Genomic DNA, 13,811 nt, shown 5'->3' on the forward strand with positions numbered 1-13,811 from the left:
TATGCATTTGCATTGAGGGCAAATAGTAAAAATGCTTCAAGAAAATAAGTGACTGGAAAGCCTCTCCAGGACAAAGCTGGTTTTATCCCAACTGGAACATCGGTTTAATTGCAGAGGACTTATTGCAATTGTAACAGTGATCACTTGAAACTACCTGTAAAGAATGTATGTGTTCAAAATTGCACAGGAAACATAATAGTTTTATAATTACATTTTCATTTCATCTTCATTATGTCATTCAATTGAATGATATTGGTATATCTATTCATCATTAAAAATTAATTTTTACAGATAGCTGGATAAGCGGATATATGTAAACCCACAATGCTTTTATGCTACTAATGTCAAATCTGTTATGAAAATGTTCATACTGTAGTTATTTTACTATATGTAGACCTCCTAATAGTGAAGTGAAGTAATTGTCATTGTGATACAGAGCAGCACAGCACGCGGTGCACACAGTGAATAAGCAAATAAGCAAATAGTAAGCAAAGTACTCAAATAAATGCAAAACTATATTCATTCAAAATAGATAAAATATCATTTCTTCCCTTTGCAGAATTGAAATCTATGCCTTTTTTGCTCCATGACACAACGCAGATAGGTGGCGAGGGTGAAATCAAAGAAAGCAGCAGCAGCAGCAGCAGCAGGACGCGCAGTTAATAAAACCCGAAGGCTCGGGAGGAGGGGGGAACATCGCACGCAACCATGCATCGGGCTTCTTGCGTGGGTATGACGAGTGGCCACACCCCAGTAGGACGCCTGTCGGATTAAGGGTGCTGCTCGGCTCTCCTCTCCTCTCTCCTCCTCTCCTCCTCTCCTCTTCTCTGCGGCGCATCATCTCTCCAGCAGACGCAGCGCGCCGCGGATGGGAGCCGCATCCCAACTCTTCCCGACTCGCGACAAAGCCGTCCGAATTTAAACCAAGTGAGTTCACACAAGTTTTGGAAGCTTTTTTTTTTTTTTGGTTTGTCGTTGCTGTCGTTGTTGTCGTTTTAACCCTTGCGTGGTTCTGTTTGTGAAACAGTTACAAACTTGCTGTGTAATAACATTTCAAGAATGAGAGGTTTTTCCTTTGCACTTTTCCGGCGCGTGTTTACTTCAGAGTTGATGCGGCGTTTTTCGCTTCTTTTCCCGCCACCCCGGGAGTAATAATTCCCAGAAATTATGATCGGCCGAAATGATCCTTATCCGTCGTGCATGGGTTTGGGTGGCGAAAGCGCGACAGATCGCTGCAGAGGTTAAAAGATTCATAACGAATAACTTGTGTAAAATACGAACATACGGCGCAACACGACATGGTAACCGCGCCTGACGCATTTTCTTGACAAACCTTTTGGTCTTTTGGGTTTTTTTTTTTTAGGATTCCCGGGATTCATACGACGGTTCGGCACGTACACGTCGAATTAAAAGCAAAAATTCACGTAAAAACTGTTTTTATGTCGCCGGAGTTGACGTAAGTTTTGTGCCCTGCGGTGTTGCGGTATAAAAGTCGTCAGTCTGTTCAACATTATTAGTCTTATTGTCGCGTCTAAAGCGACACGTTACGGGCTGCTTCCCCCCTCCCAGCCTGGCCAATGTCGTAATTAAACAGATTACGACCTCATTATGAAATTAATTCGCCTGTACGTGACCTGCAGTTAGGAAGGCGTTTCTACTACTGTTAGTTGTGGAACTACTTTAAATCTGCTGCACTGTGTGTGTGTGTGTGTGTGTGTGTGTGTGTGTGTGTGTGTTCTCGGTCCGCAGGTGTGTGTAAATGCTTCCTCAGATTCTTAATCAATTTGGAACTTTAATTCGATGGGAACTTTGAGCGAAGAGCTACCAGCCATTTAGAAAAGAAAAATAAAAACGTGCATATGATGACTAGTATTAACACAGCGGGTCATTCTGGATGCTGCATTTAATGAATTCTTCATGTTATGTGAGAAATGTCACAATTCTGTCTGCTTTTAAAGGGAGCGCTTTGCATTTTACCCACACAGGCTGCAACGCTACGTTAAGTGTAAACTGGCTGCAGCGTGACCTCACCCATCCATGTTTATTGGCTAAAGGCATCCTTTCATCGGGGTCTTTCGGGACGCAGTGCGGACTGTAAGCTTGCCGCTTTGCGTGCTTCGCGCTGTACCAGAAGGGGTCTTGGCCTCAGGTGGCGGAACGCAGCAGCCTAGGAAAGAGGATCCCACGCACGTCACATGGCAGCCACTTCCAAAAGGCTGAAGAACCACATCTGTTTATTTCATGCATGCCGAGGACCACGGCGCCAGCATACACTTCATTCAGTGATTTATTTATATTAACCAATATGGTCCTTGATGACCTTTTTTTTCTTCAGGTCACGTTATCCAGAGCCGTTTCACTTGTCATGTATTATAACACTTAGTTACACACAAGCCAATGAGGATTCAGTTCAGATGTTGCCAATAAAATTAATCAATGAGGGCTTACATTTGTCTCCTTTGGCAACCAGGGCTTTCTTTAATGGGGTCAAAGGTTGTACTAACTCTAAGGGCTGACGGCTTTATAGGGTCAGGTACAGTGGATCTAAAATGGCAGGTATGTGTGATGTAAAAAAATGTTTCAAAAACTTTACCCATGTTTAATGTGACCTATAAACTCTACAGTTCAATTGAAAAGCAATACAAAGGGGAAAAATGCAAAACATAAAAATGTACATTAAGCTTGTTGAATAAGTCTGCAAACCCTTGTTGCAGCATCTTTAACTACAACGTTCAGTCTTCTTGGGTAGAAGTCTGTCATTGTGGCACATCTTGAGTTGGCAATATTTGTCCACTCTTCTGTCAGATTGCGAAGGCGTCTCTTGTGCACAGCCATCCTGACGTCACCCCTCAGATTTTCTGTTGGATTTAGGTCTTGGATCTGGCGAAGCCATACTTTCATCAATTTAAATGAATGCTTGGTATCATTCTAGATCTGAAAGACGATTCTTTATGACGCCCCAAAATTCCTGGTGACAACTGTAGTAGGAATCACTAAAGAAATTCATTATTTCTCCCAGTCTCACCGCGGCGAGGATTAATTGCTTGTTTTGCTGCAGAGAATAAAAACTGTCATACGTTTAAAGTAGGAGATGCTCCAGAGTGCGGCAGGCAGTGCTGGATGGGAGGTATGAGTGATGGTGACGACTATGGGCTGCAGGCTACAAGAGATGCATGTTACCAGGCCAGATGAAGAGCATTATTCCCTCTCATTCCACCAGGCTTCTGCTGCAAGCCTTCAGCCTTTCATATTCCTGTATTTTCTCAGTCGAGGTGACTTTCTCATTGTTGTGTGCTGGAATGGCGTGCCACGGAAGGGGAGAGCAGCCTCCATCGCTGGCTGGTGTGTGTCCCATCTGGGCAGCGCTGCTGAGGCTTAACTCCTCTCATGAAATGACTGCTGATGTACAGCATTCGGTGTCAGGCAGGGCCGAAATATTTAAAGGAATGCAGAGGACTTTTTGAGTGCTGCTTGGCCCTGACATTTGCTAAAATCAGATCCTGGAGCAGTTCCAGTAGCTCCATGCCAAGTTATAATATCTTGCGGTGTTCACTTTATCTGAACTGCCATGCTGTTGAAAGGTGACCACAGTGTTGTAAAATCTAAAATGTGCTTTTTGGTCATTTTTTGGATCTGTGATCGCCATTGCTTTTTTTTTAGCCTTTGCATGCCAGTATCAGGTTTTAACTATATTGTTTTTAACATTCCTACTGGTAGATGAAAGTATTGGGTCAGTAATGCTTCTACAGCCATCTGTGAATCGGCAGAAAATGTATGGCAGCTAATATGTAATTAAATCTAGATCTAGATCCTGTTCTGACTTGTCAGATTTTACACATTACTATTCAGTCAGCTATAGGGTAACGGTGAGATGCAAATCTATAACAATGTCAGCAAGGTTCATTCTTTAATTGTAACCACTGGAGTGTGCCCATGCAAGTAGTATTACTCTGTTTTACCTTGCAAGAAATAAGAAGAAAGAAATAAAAATAATATTTCAGTCTAAAAGTAATATTTCAGTAATATTTAGTCTTAAAATAACGAAACTATAATAATAATAAAACAGATAATAGCAGAAATAACATGCAAGTCTGTTTTTGTTTGTGTCATATTTGATCCTTTTGGCATTACACATAACAAGTATAGATTTTATTTTAGATTTATATTTAATACTTCGGGCTCTGCATTGGGAGTCCAATTCCTATCTTCCATTTTGTCATTTGTCTCTACAAGGCCCTAAATGTCACTTCAATTGCCATCAAGCAAGTGAACAGCCTTTAAGCCATCTATAAATTAGCCATTGCATAGATATAAATTATTTGTTGAAAATGTATTTATATCTAATTATTTGTTGAAAATGTCACTTTTTAAGCTTTAAATTGTGTAATTGATTACTGAAAGCACTTTGCATTTTACACACTGGCTGCAACACGGTTTGTAAAACCTTTTACACTAATAGAGTGATTAAAAGTGAATAGTGAAAAAGAAATAGACTCTCTAAAAGCACATTTGGACATATTGTTCCTTTCAGCATAATTGACAAAGAATGCGATCTCTCTTTTCTCAGCAAAGACAGAAATAAGAGCAAAGTAGTTTAGGAGTTTAATTGGAGGAAAAGACTCCCTTAAACAAAATTAAAAGACCAGACTCTCTGTCCTCAAAGCCCAACTCCACTGAAAGGGTTACATCTGGCGTCAGGCAGCTTCAAAGAGCCACTCCAGCTGATAGCCTCCGCAAATAGCAAATTTAAAGCGGAATTTTAAATGGAAATTGATTAATATTTCACCTCTGCATCGATTCATGCTGCTGCCGTAGACATTTCCATCTAATGGTGAATCGTTTGTCCAAGGAATTATGACGTGGTCCTCTTCATCTAATGTGTCTGCTCTCAGCATTAGAGCTGATAAGAAATCTTAGCATTGACATCCGTCTGTAGTTTTCTTTTTTCAAATGTAATGCAAAATGTAATTATTTGAATAAAAAAAATTAGTTGAAATAAAAGCTTAAAAAGACTAGAAAAGACTTATGAAGTTTTGTTCATTTTAGTAATTTTAAGGGGGTGCAGACGCTACAACCTTAATACTGTGCTGTTTATTCATTGTTGACTAATGACAGTCATGAATTGAGATTTCACTTCTTATATGTGTGTATTTGTGTGTGTTACTTTTAAACAGCTTTCCATTAACAATTACATTTACACTTGGGGCATTTATCAGAAGCCCTTAGGATTAAGTGACACAATGGTAGTAAGTGGGATTTGAACCTGAGTCTTCTGGTTCTTAGGCAAGTGTCTTACCCATTAGGCTATGACCACCCATGAATAAGTACAAATATGGCAAATTTTTGGATGTCATGAAATTCACACCAGGCTGTATGTGAAGAAGTCTGCGATTACTATTAAAGCGCCATGCATTTTGTTTTTCTGTGTTCTTTTTCACCCTCAAATTTATTTTTATTGACCAGTAAAAGCCATTTCAGATGTAAGCTTTACATCTGAAATGGCTTTTACTGGTCAATAAGCAGTGACTTATGTCAAGGATAGGCATGAAAATCCAATTACATTTAAGTTGTATGGCAGACCATGAAGATAATGGCCAACCTTGGCAGAATATGACAAAAGTAAGTAGATTCTGATGACATTTTAAATTTGACAGTAAATTGAAATTGCAAATTGAAATGAATCCTGTTTCAAAGTCCTGTGTTAAAGGTTCCCTATTATTAACTTTTTGGCTTTCATATAGGGCTCAGTGGTCCCCTTATACTGTATCTGAAGTCTCTTTCCAAAATTCAGCCGTGGTGCAGAACTTCAGCCACACAATGAGATTTTCCCAGGACGCCTCATTTCGGTGTCTGTAGCTTTAAATGCTAATGGGGAGGAGAGAGGCGGAGAGCGGCCTATAGAAGTTGAGTGGGCTTTTGCGGAAATTATGTCATCAACACAATTCACCAACCACAATGTTTGGCAAAACCTTGAAGTCATGTCAGCGATTTTCCAGAAAAAAATGTTATTACCCGACTGGTTCTCCCGAGTCTTGCATGAAGGAGCTCCAAAAAATACATTTGAGCTCATTTTATGCTTTGCACATTTTCAAGCCATGACAGTTGGAGGGGGGACATTCCAGATTGGATCGTCTGAGATGCCGCTCGCTGATCGGTGAAACAGAATGGCCAAAGCACGCATGATGCATATTGGAATTTCTTTCCACTACAGGACCATAGACAGACTAGGAGAACTTAAATAATCTCACAAAGTGAAATTTTCAGAAGCTTTCTTATCTGAAAATACTCCAAATACTTGTATAAAAATATGCCACAGAATTTCTTGATATAAAAATGTGTGTGAGACGAAGCTCCTAATTTTAGCCACATGTAACCAAGCATTCATCCTCCTCCCCCAAAATCATGTGATTTATGTATTTATTTTTTTTGCAAACTGCTGGATCTGTGCAGCGCTGACATGCCATTGAAGCACTCTGTTACCAAGGCAACAAACAACAGGAGAACAGAATGGTCAGATTAGCTGCTGAAGTGTGAAAAGCAAGTGGCTCCGGTTTCATTTCAGCAGATCAGACTGGTGCCACTTGGGACTCTGTATTGTAGCTGAGGTCAAGGATCAAGTGCCAACACCAGTGCCGGACATTACTGCACATTTTCTGGTGCTCTAGTGTTATGTCTTCCTGACTGAAGTTTGGTGTTTGTCTTGATGGCCTGAATGCCTTGATTGTTGTCATGTGTTGTACAAATGTATCCTTGCTGCTCCCTGTCCTTGTCCTGTCCTCCGTCATCGCCATATTGGGTCCTGTGTGAATGTCCAGTGTTTACTTGCCTTTGTGTGTGCCAGTGGTCCGTGATTTGTTCATTAAACCCATTTTGTGAGTAGAGCAGAAGCGTCCGTCTTTTCCTCGCCACACATTTGTGACACTTTAGTGTGCACCCTGAGGGGCAGTGCACTGAATTGCAAAGCTCAGGCTGGTTCTGAGAACTGTACTCCAGTGCCCAGCAGAGTTCCCAGAGACTCAGTCCCACCAGGCACCTTCATGCTGAGATGGAACGGCAGGTCCACTGACAAATCAGCACAATGCTGTTTAGTCAGCATGGACCCAATTCCCTGAGGAGCATTTCCACCGTTGTGTTGAATCAATGCTCCGAAAGCAGATGGGCTCCTACACTAATACTGTGCCCGCTGGGTATGTAGCAGTAAATTTACAAACATTGTATTAGTGATGTCATTCGATTAAATTACAGCAATAATAGCAGGCTGTGATTATTCATTATTTTAAATGGTAATATTTGCTTGTGTTTTTATGTGCTCTATGAACTAAGAAATGCCTATCCAGAGAAACTGACTGCTGCTGAACACACCAAGGGTCATTAGTCGCTTTCCAACTACATGGAAAGAATTATTATTATAATGTTGAGAGCGGTGTGTTACGTTTTCCTAAATAGTTGTAAAGTTAAGTATGTTATCATTGACAACAAAGTTATTCAAAAAGTTATTTTATATAACTGTAAGGTAACATTGCTTATTGGAAAAATATGCTTTACAGAGACACAGAAATATGAAAGAGAGTGCATTCCATATTACTTGAGTACACTGCTCACATTGCATGATGCTGTGGGACTGCACGGCTCACAAAACAGCAGCGGTTGGTGGTCAAGTCCCAAAACTGCACTTCTTCTCAGGTGACGGCAGCACATTTCGGGGAGGAGTTCCTGCCAGAGCACTGTGCTGCAGGAGACACATTCATCATGGTCAGCAGAGAAGAGCTGCTGGGGGCGGATGCCTCGATTATGTGCCATACTTCTCACCTCTCTCGCTCATCTCCCCGCCTCCCACGGCACTGACCTGTGTCACACGCTCGGTGACTCATCCCCCATCTCTCTGCCCAGCTACATGGGCAACGCGTCAACCTCTCCATACTCAGCGCTGGCATAATAACTCTTGGTGGTTAGAGCGGCGAGTTCCACCACTACTGCAACACACCCAGAGGTGGTATATTTAGATCCCGAATGCTACACACAATTGACTGAAGCATGGATGAAGGGAGGGAAGAGAAAAACAAGCTCTTCAGAGGTGGGCTCGCTCACCCATGTGGGAGTACAGGAGCCGGGATCCTGCCTTGCTCTGCTCAGTGGGGATGGAGTTTTTTTTTTTTAGGTTCCTTTATGGATCTATTAACATAAACCACAGAGCACATATGAATTGGCTCGCTGCAAAGATCCGAGATCTTCATAGACCCGAGTTCATCGACCCGCGTTCTTTCATCACCATTTCTTGCTTGTCTGGCATTTTTATAATTTCTTACTATACATAAAATTATGCTACCTGTGGATTTTTACTATTCTCAGTTACTTCAGTAATACTGAAGTATAATGCATTCTCTGTAGGTGCAGACACATTTGGTAGTAATACCAGCACCTAGGGTGGTCCAACATATTTTTCAAAATCACTATCAATACCATTGTATGCATTGATCCATACATAAAATTAACTGAACTCATTCTTTTCAAGAGTGAGTGAGCAATATGTGTGTGTATGGTGTGTATATGTATCATGATTTAAGGGTAAAGCCTGCATAATTGACAGACAAGTGAGACCAGTTTGGGAAAGAGACCCAGACAGGGATTGTACTTTTTGGTGTTAATGATGGTTAAATGCAGAGGACACATTTCGTGGTGTGCACCGTGTGCTGCAGTGTTTTACAATGAAAATCATTTCACTTTCACTTTCCTCAGTCATACTTTTGTTGAGGTGGCCCATGCGTAACTGGATGACATTGATAATCAATGACGGCATCATTGGCCCAGCCCTACCAGCAGCAGTCCAAATTTGGACTATATATATAAATCTATATTTTAAGATGAACCACACCGCTGAATGCCAAAAGATGGATTTGTCCACTTTCTCAGCAATAAAACATGAAGGGCATGCTACTGCAGTCCTACCGACAACTGTGTTGTCATTTTAAGTATCTCTGTTATCAAAAGTACATTTTAGCGCAATATAAACTTATAATTTACTGTCCCTGAAACAGGACATTTGAGCTGTAAAGATATTTTTATGATTTCTCCCCACTTTGTCTTAATAACCCAACACATCTTATAATGGCTATAAAGTATTTTGTGTGGTTGTGCAAATTTCACTTTCAACCTCCTGTCAGTTGTTCAATGTCATGGCTGCTGTTATTCTCTCAAAAAGTGACATTTTAAGCTATACAGTTGTTACTGTGCCAGTTGTTTTTTGTTGACTATCACAATCATTGCTATTTCTGAATGGACTTGTATACTGCAGTTAACAGGTATCCTGAATACTCTTGCACTCAAGAACAGCTGGGGTAGACACCAGGTTTCCCATGACCCTGGTGTGGATGAGGATGTCTAGAGAACCTCTCTGTATATCACACTGTTGGAGTAAATTTGCACAGATATTTTTAAACCCCACTTACTACCATTGTGTCCCTGAGCAAGACACTTACCCCTGAGTTGCTCCAGGGGGGTACTTCCCTGTAACTACTGTTTGTAAGTTGCTCTGGAAAAGGACGTCTGATAAATGCATTAAATGTAAATTTAAAAGGAACATCGCCATTAGGTGCTCCATAACTTAAAGACTGAGACAGCAACCAGTCTCCATGGTGCCAAGTTGCACATTTAGTTGTCTTGTGCATATGTCTTCTGCTTTAGTGACTGCTAATGTTTTTTAGTGCTTGACAGAGTAATGACACTTTATTTTAAATTATTTTTATTACCTGTGGACACTTATTAAGTAGTCTACTTTCTGACAGCGCATACAACATGGCAGTGTTGCACGGTAACGTTCAATTGTTTAGTGTTCCATTTATTGTGCAATGCTCATTTAAGTCTCATTTCTTGTCAATGTTATGTTATTTTATTCTATCAGTATAAATATAATATAACCATATTGCTATTATAAATCAGCCAGCAGTCTGTATATTAACATTGGCCTTATTTGTCATTTTATTTTTTACTCTAAACAATGATTGAATTGTTAAATTCTGGTTTTTGATAAAAAAAAAAACCTCACTGTAACCCAGTAGTCTGGGATCATGTTTCCGTGGAGGAGGCAGTATCCTGCTGAATAAATGGCCATGGACAGGGACGTCGTGTTGCTGCCCGCCTGAGGTTTCCAGGGCACATTTTACGTCTCTGCATGTGTGAGACATGCTTCACTGCCTAAAATTATTACGTGCGGTGCAAGTGTGCAGAATGGGGAGGAGCCGAGCAGAGCAGGACCACCCATGCCAAGCGAAGTGAGTCAGGAAGCGCTCCCAGCAGGGCTACAGCATTCTGTTGGCACCAGAGGGGAGCAGGTGGGCCGTGCTGGTGGGCAGGCGGCACGGCCTTGTCTCGGAGAGTCACAAACCATCTGTAGTGCCTCTCCAAGAGTGTCCCCTTGCACTGGCTGTGGCTCCAAGAATAGGACCTTTCACACATGCTTGTTTTTTTCTTGTACTCGTACAACTGCGTGCATATATATATTTTTCTGTTTATTTTAGACTCTTGCTGTCCATTTACAGTTTTTCTCTGTTGGTTTGGCTAATTTTCTAAATAGAAATTACATTCTTAAAACTATAAGATATTTTTGGACCAAACAGTCTTACAGTTCTGCACAACATTAGAGCACAACAACATGGATCACCTGCAAAAAGTCATATCTCTCCCAAAACAGTTTACCCATATGTCAAAACTCAATTCTTTTCTCATGTTAACAGTCAGTGCCCCTGCTAGTCAAAATTGGCTCGATGTTTTGTCACTGTGGAAGAAGTCTAGCAAATGCCAAATTGCCAAGGTGTCAGTGAGCAAAGTACTGTCCCCACAGACTTGCATTTCTGCCCACTGCTTACTAAGGGGATGTTTACAGTAAATGCAGCGGACACAGTTCACTGTGTGCACTGGGTGTTGTTCTGTGGTGTGTCACATTACTTTCATGCAGCCTCCAAAGTTTGACATCACACACACTACCCTCATACCACCAAGAAACCATTTTTATTCACACACAAAGTAACTTCCATACATTAGGGTACATAAAAAGAAGATGTATATAGTATTCTGTACAAAATATAAAACAAACAAAAAAACAAAATTATATCTTGTCTACAGTTCTGTAAATAAAGTTTCACAACTACAGTAACACTTTCACTGGTTGCTGTCTATCACCCTTCCTCTCCTGGCCATTTATGCGCTGCTGTCTGATTAACTGTAGATTTTCATCCACAACGCAGCGGATATTTTCCCTTGCGATGCAGTGAGGAAAAAAAAAACACAGCACACGGTGACACAATGAAATGTGTCCTCTGCTTTTAACCATCACCCTTGGTGAGCAGTGGGCAGCCATGACAGGCGCCCGGGGAGCAGTGTGGGGGGACGGTGCTTTGCTCAGTGGCACCTTGGTGGATCGGGATTCGAACCGGCAACCTTCTGATTACGGGGCCGCTTCCTTAACCGCTTGGCCACCTCTGCCCCACTGTTTTGATCCTGATGTTCATACACTCACCACCTCCAAGCACAAAAAAAAAATCACCTCCTCAATCGGTTTGAGGTAAGGACAGTATGGTGGTAGTAACTCCATGAGCATCCTTGGATGGGTAGTAAACCAGGCCTTGATGAGCAGGCCATGGTGGAAATTCACATTGTCTTACTCAATTACATAGTGAGGTAAGTGAGACCCTTCAAGACCTTTCATTTTCTGGGACCAGGTCAGAATAAAGATGATCCCCTGTTATGCTGTACCATGTAAATCTGCTTTATGGTCATCTGATGCTTCTTCAATAGCCGCTCCATTGTGGAGATACTGATAGAGTTGACATTTGGGAATATGGAATTGTCTTGAAGGATTGCATCACAGATCTGTCTCAATGTCCTACCATTATTTGCAATCACCATGTTACAGATCTCTTGTTGCTCATTTAGTACAATCTGTACTGTATGCTCTATGTATCTGTTACAGAATGAGTTATCAATGTAACTGTATTGCTGTTTTACTTACAAATGCACACACACAGAATGAATAGTTTATACATGTCTCCAGAATGCAGACATGAATTACATAACGCACAGTAATGTTCACTCTAATGTCTCCTATACAATCATTCCACCATTGACTCATTACATACCTATTTTCCCTGCAAAAGGTTTGGATGATGGAGGAGACTGTAGAGCGAGGCACTCGGCAACCTGCCTCTGCCATTGTGAGGCGATGGTTGACAACATGGTCTATAATTGTGGCCCGAATTTCCTCCAGGACAACATGATGTCTTCGTCCTCGACCTCTTCCCCCTATTCAACAACCACAAATCCTCACTGCCCCTCTTCTTCCTCCTTCCAGAAATTTGCCCTTGTTCATGTACTTGGCGAGGTACCTCCGTGTTCATTCTGCAAATGGTACTGGCCCTGGCCAAGCTCTATAAATATATGTTTGGCATTCAGCATTCACAACCATTCACACCTGTCAGATTGGTCATCTGAGATGTGGGAAACTCCTTCTTTGTTAGTTAAGTTCTAATTTCACATGACTGTCTATTACTGTTATGAAATTATCAAATGTTCCAAGAAATTCATAAATGGACTTTATAGGAATATGTTCCTGACTAATTTTGACAATTGAACAGACTATTTTGCATATGATGACTTACACAATGAAATCATGCTGGCATGTTTTGGAGAGAACACCAATTAGACTGAGAATTAACTAATCAGTTTAGATCAGCAAGATCTATTTATTTGGAAAATGTGATAAATGTGGGCTCATTGTGCTAACTGTAGCGTACTTGTACATAACAATTTTAAAAGATCAACCGAGACACTTGCAATTTGCAATTGCAATTTGATGCAATTTTGAGAATGTAATTTCTGTTTCAAGAAATGAGACAAACCAATGGAGAAAGAACCCCTCACTGTCCTAGAACACCTCACTGTTCTATTTCTAATGTGCATTTTTACAAGGAGCCAGTTCCCATTTCATTAAGTATGCTGTAACTTTTTTAAAGGTGACACAGATGAGTGCAGCAGCAGCTAGTCTGGTGACTTGTAAATGTAAGTAAATGCCTTGGCCAGCATGCTGAGGCCTGGCACGGTGTGTCATTGGGCCATGAAAATATTTAATGGCTCCCCTAATTCGACATCTTTGGCTTAAGACATGTGTGGCAGGATATTTCCAAGCTGTTCCCAGCCTAATTAAAGAATATATCCTTTAGTGAGGGGTTATTAATCATTGCACCACTTGGTAAGATAGTGAGATTGTTTTATTTGAAGAAACTAGAGGCCATGGAACTACATTGTTTTAAAATGAATTGCATTTTCACTTATTTTTCCTTATCTATTGTAATCGCCTGCAGGTTTAAATGGCTTTAAAGTAAAAAAAGTGGAAGAATTTTCATACTTTCACCACAAACTGTTGGTCATTTGTTTTTGGGTTTTTTTCTGTTCCCTTATGAAATGTTTTTATTAAATGCCATGCCTTTAGGATGTATTTGTATTTATATTAATTTGTGTTTTGAATAAATAACAAATGTCAGTCCCGCAGTGGCTGATAACCATTATCTCAGCCACCACATTGTGACAGGCTGCCTGGAAATGTAATTTTGCTGTTGTCCTGGAGCAAAGACTTTATCCCCTGCATTTAAAAAGAAAATGCTTTTTTTGGGGGGAAAAGCATTCAGTTTGCAAGATCAAAACAGACATATTTTTACTTGCATGTCAGTTCTGATACAGGTTTGAACTATGCAAGAAAATCTCTTATTGTAAACCAGCATGAGCCGCCATAAAGCCAATTCCGACCACACTTTATAGAAATA

At 40.8% G+C, this 13,811-nt stretch overlaps 1 protein-coding gene across 2 annotated transcripts in view; it reads left to right on the forward strand.

Moving 5' to 3' along the window:
* Window positions 1–675: 675 nt before the first annotated feature.
* The window catches only part of LOC114801141 (caM kinase-like vesicle-associated protein), a 33,547-nt gene continuing 20,411 nt past the window's right edge, over window positions 676–13,811 (forward strand). The window contains exon 1 of one of the 2 annotated variants that reach the window (XM_028999134.1): window positions 676–927. The gene's annotated coding sequence lies outside the window, so the exon portion shown is untranslated. The remainder of the gene's footprint in view (window positions 928–13,811) is intronic. The other variant, XM_028999133.1, reaches the window with a different exon arrangement.

This window comes from Denticeps clupeoides, chromosome 12, assembly GCF_900700375.1.
Source record: "Denticeps clupeoides chromosome 12, fDenClu1.1, whole genome shotgun sequence".
Lineage (NCBI taxonomy): Eukaryota > Metazoa > Chordata > Actinopteri > Clupeiformes > Denticipitidae > Denticeps > Denticeps clupeoides.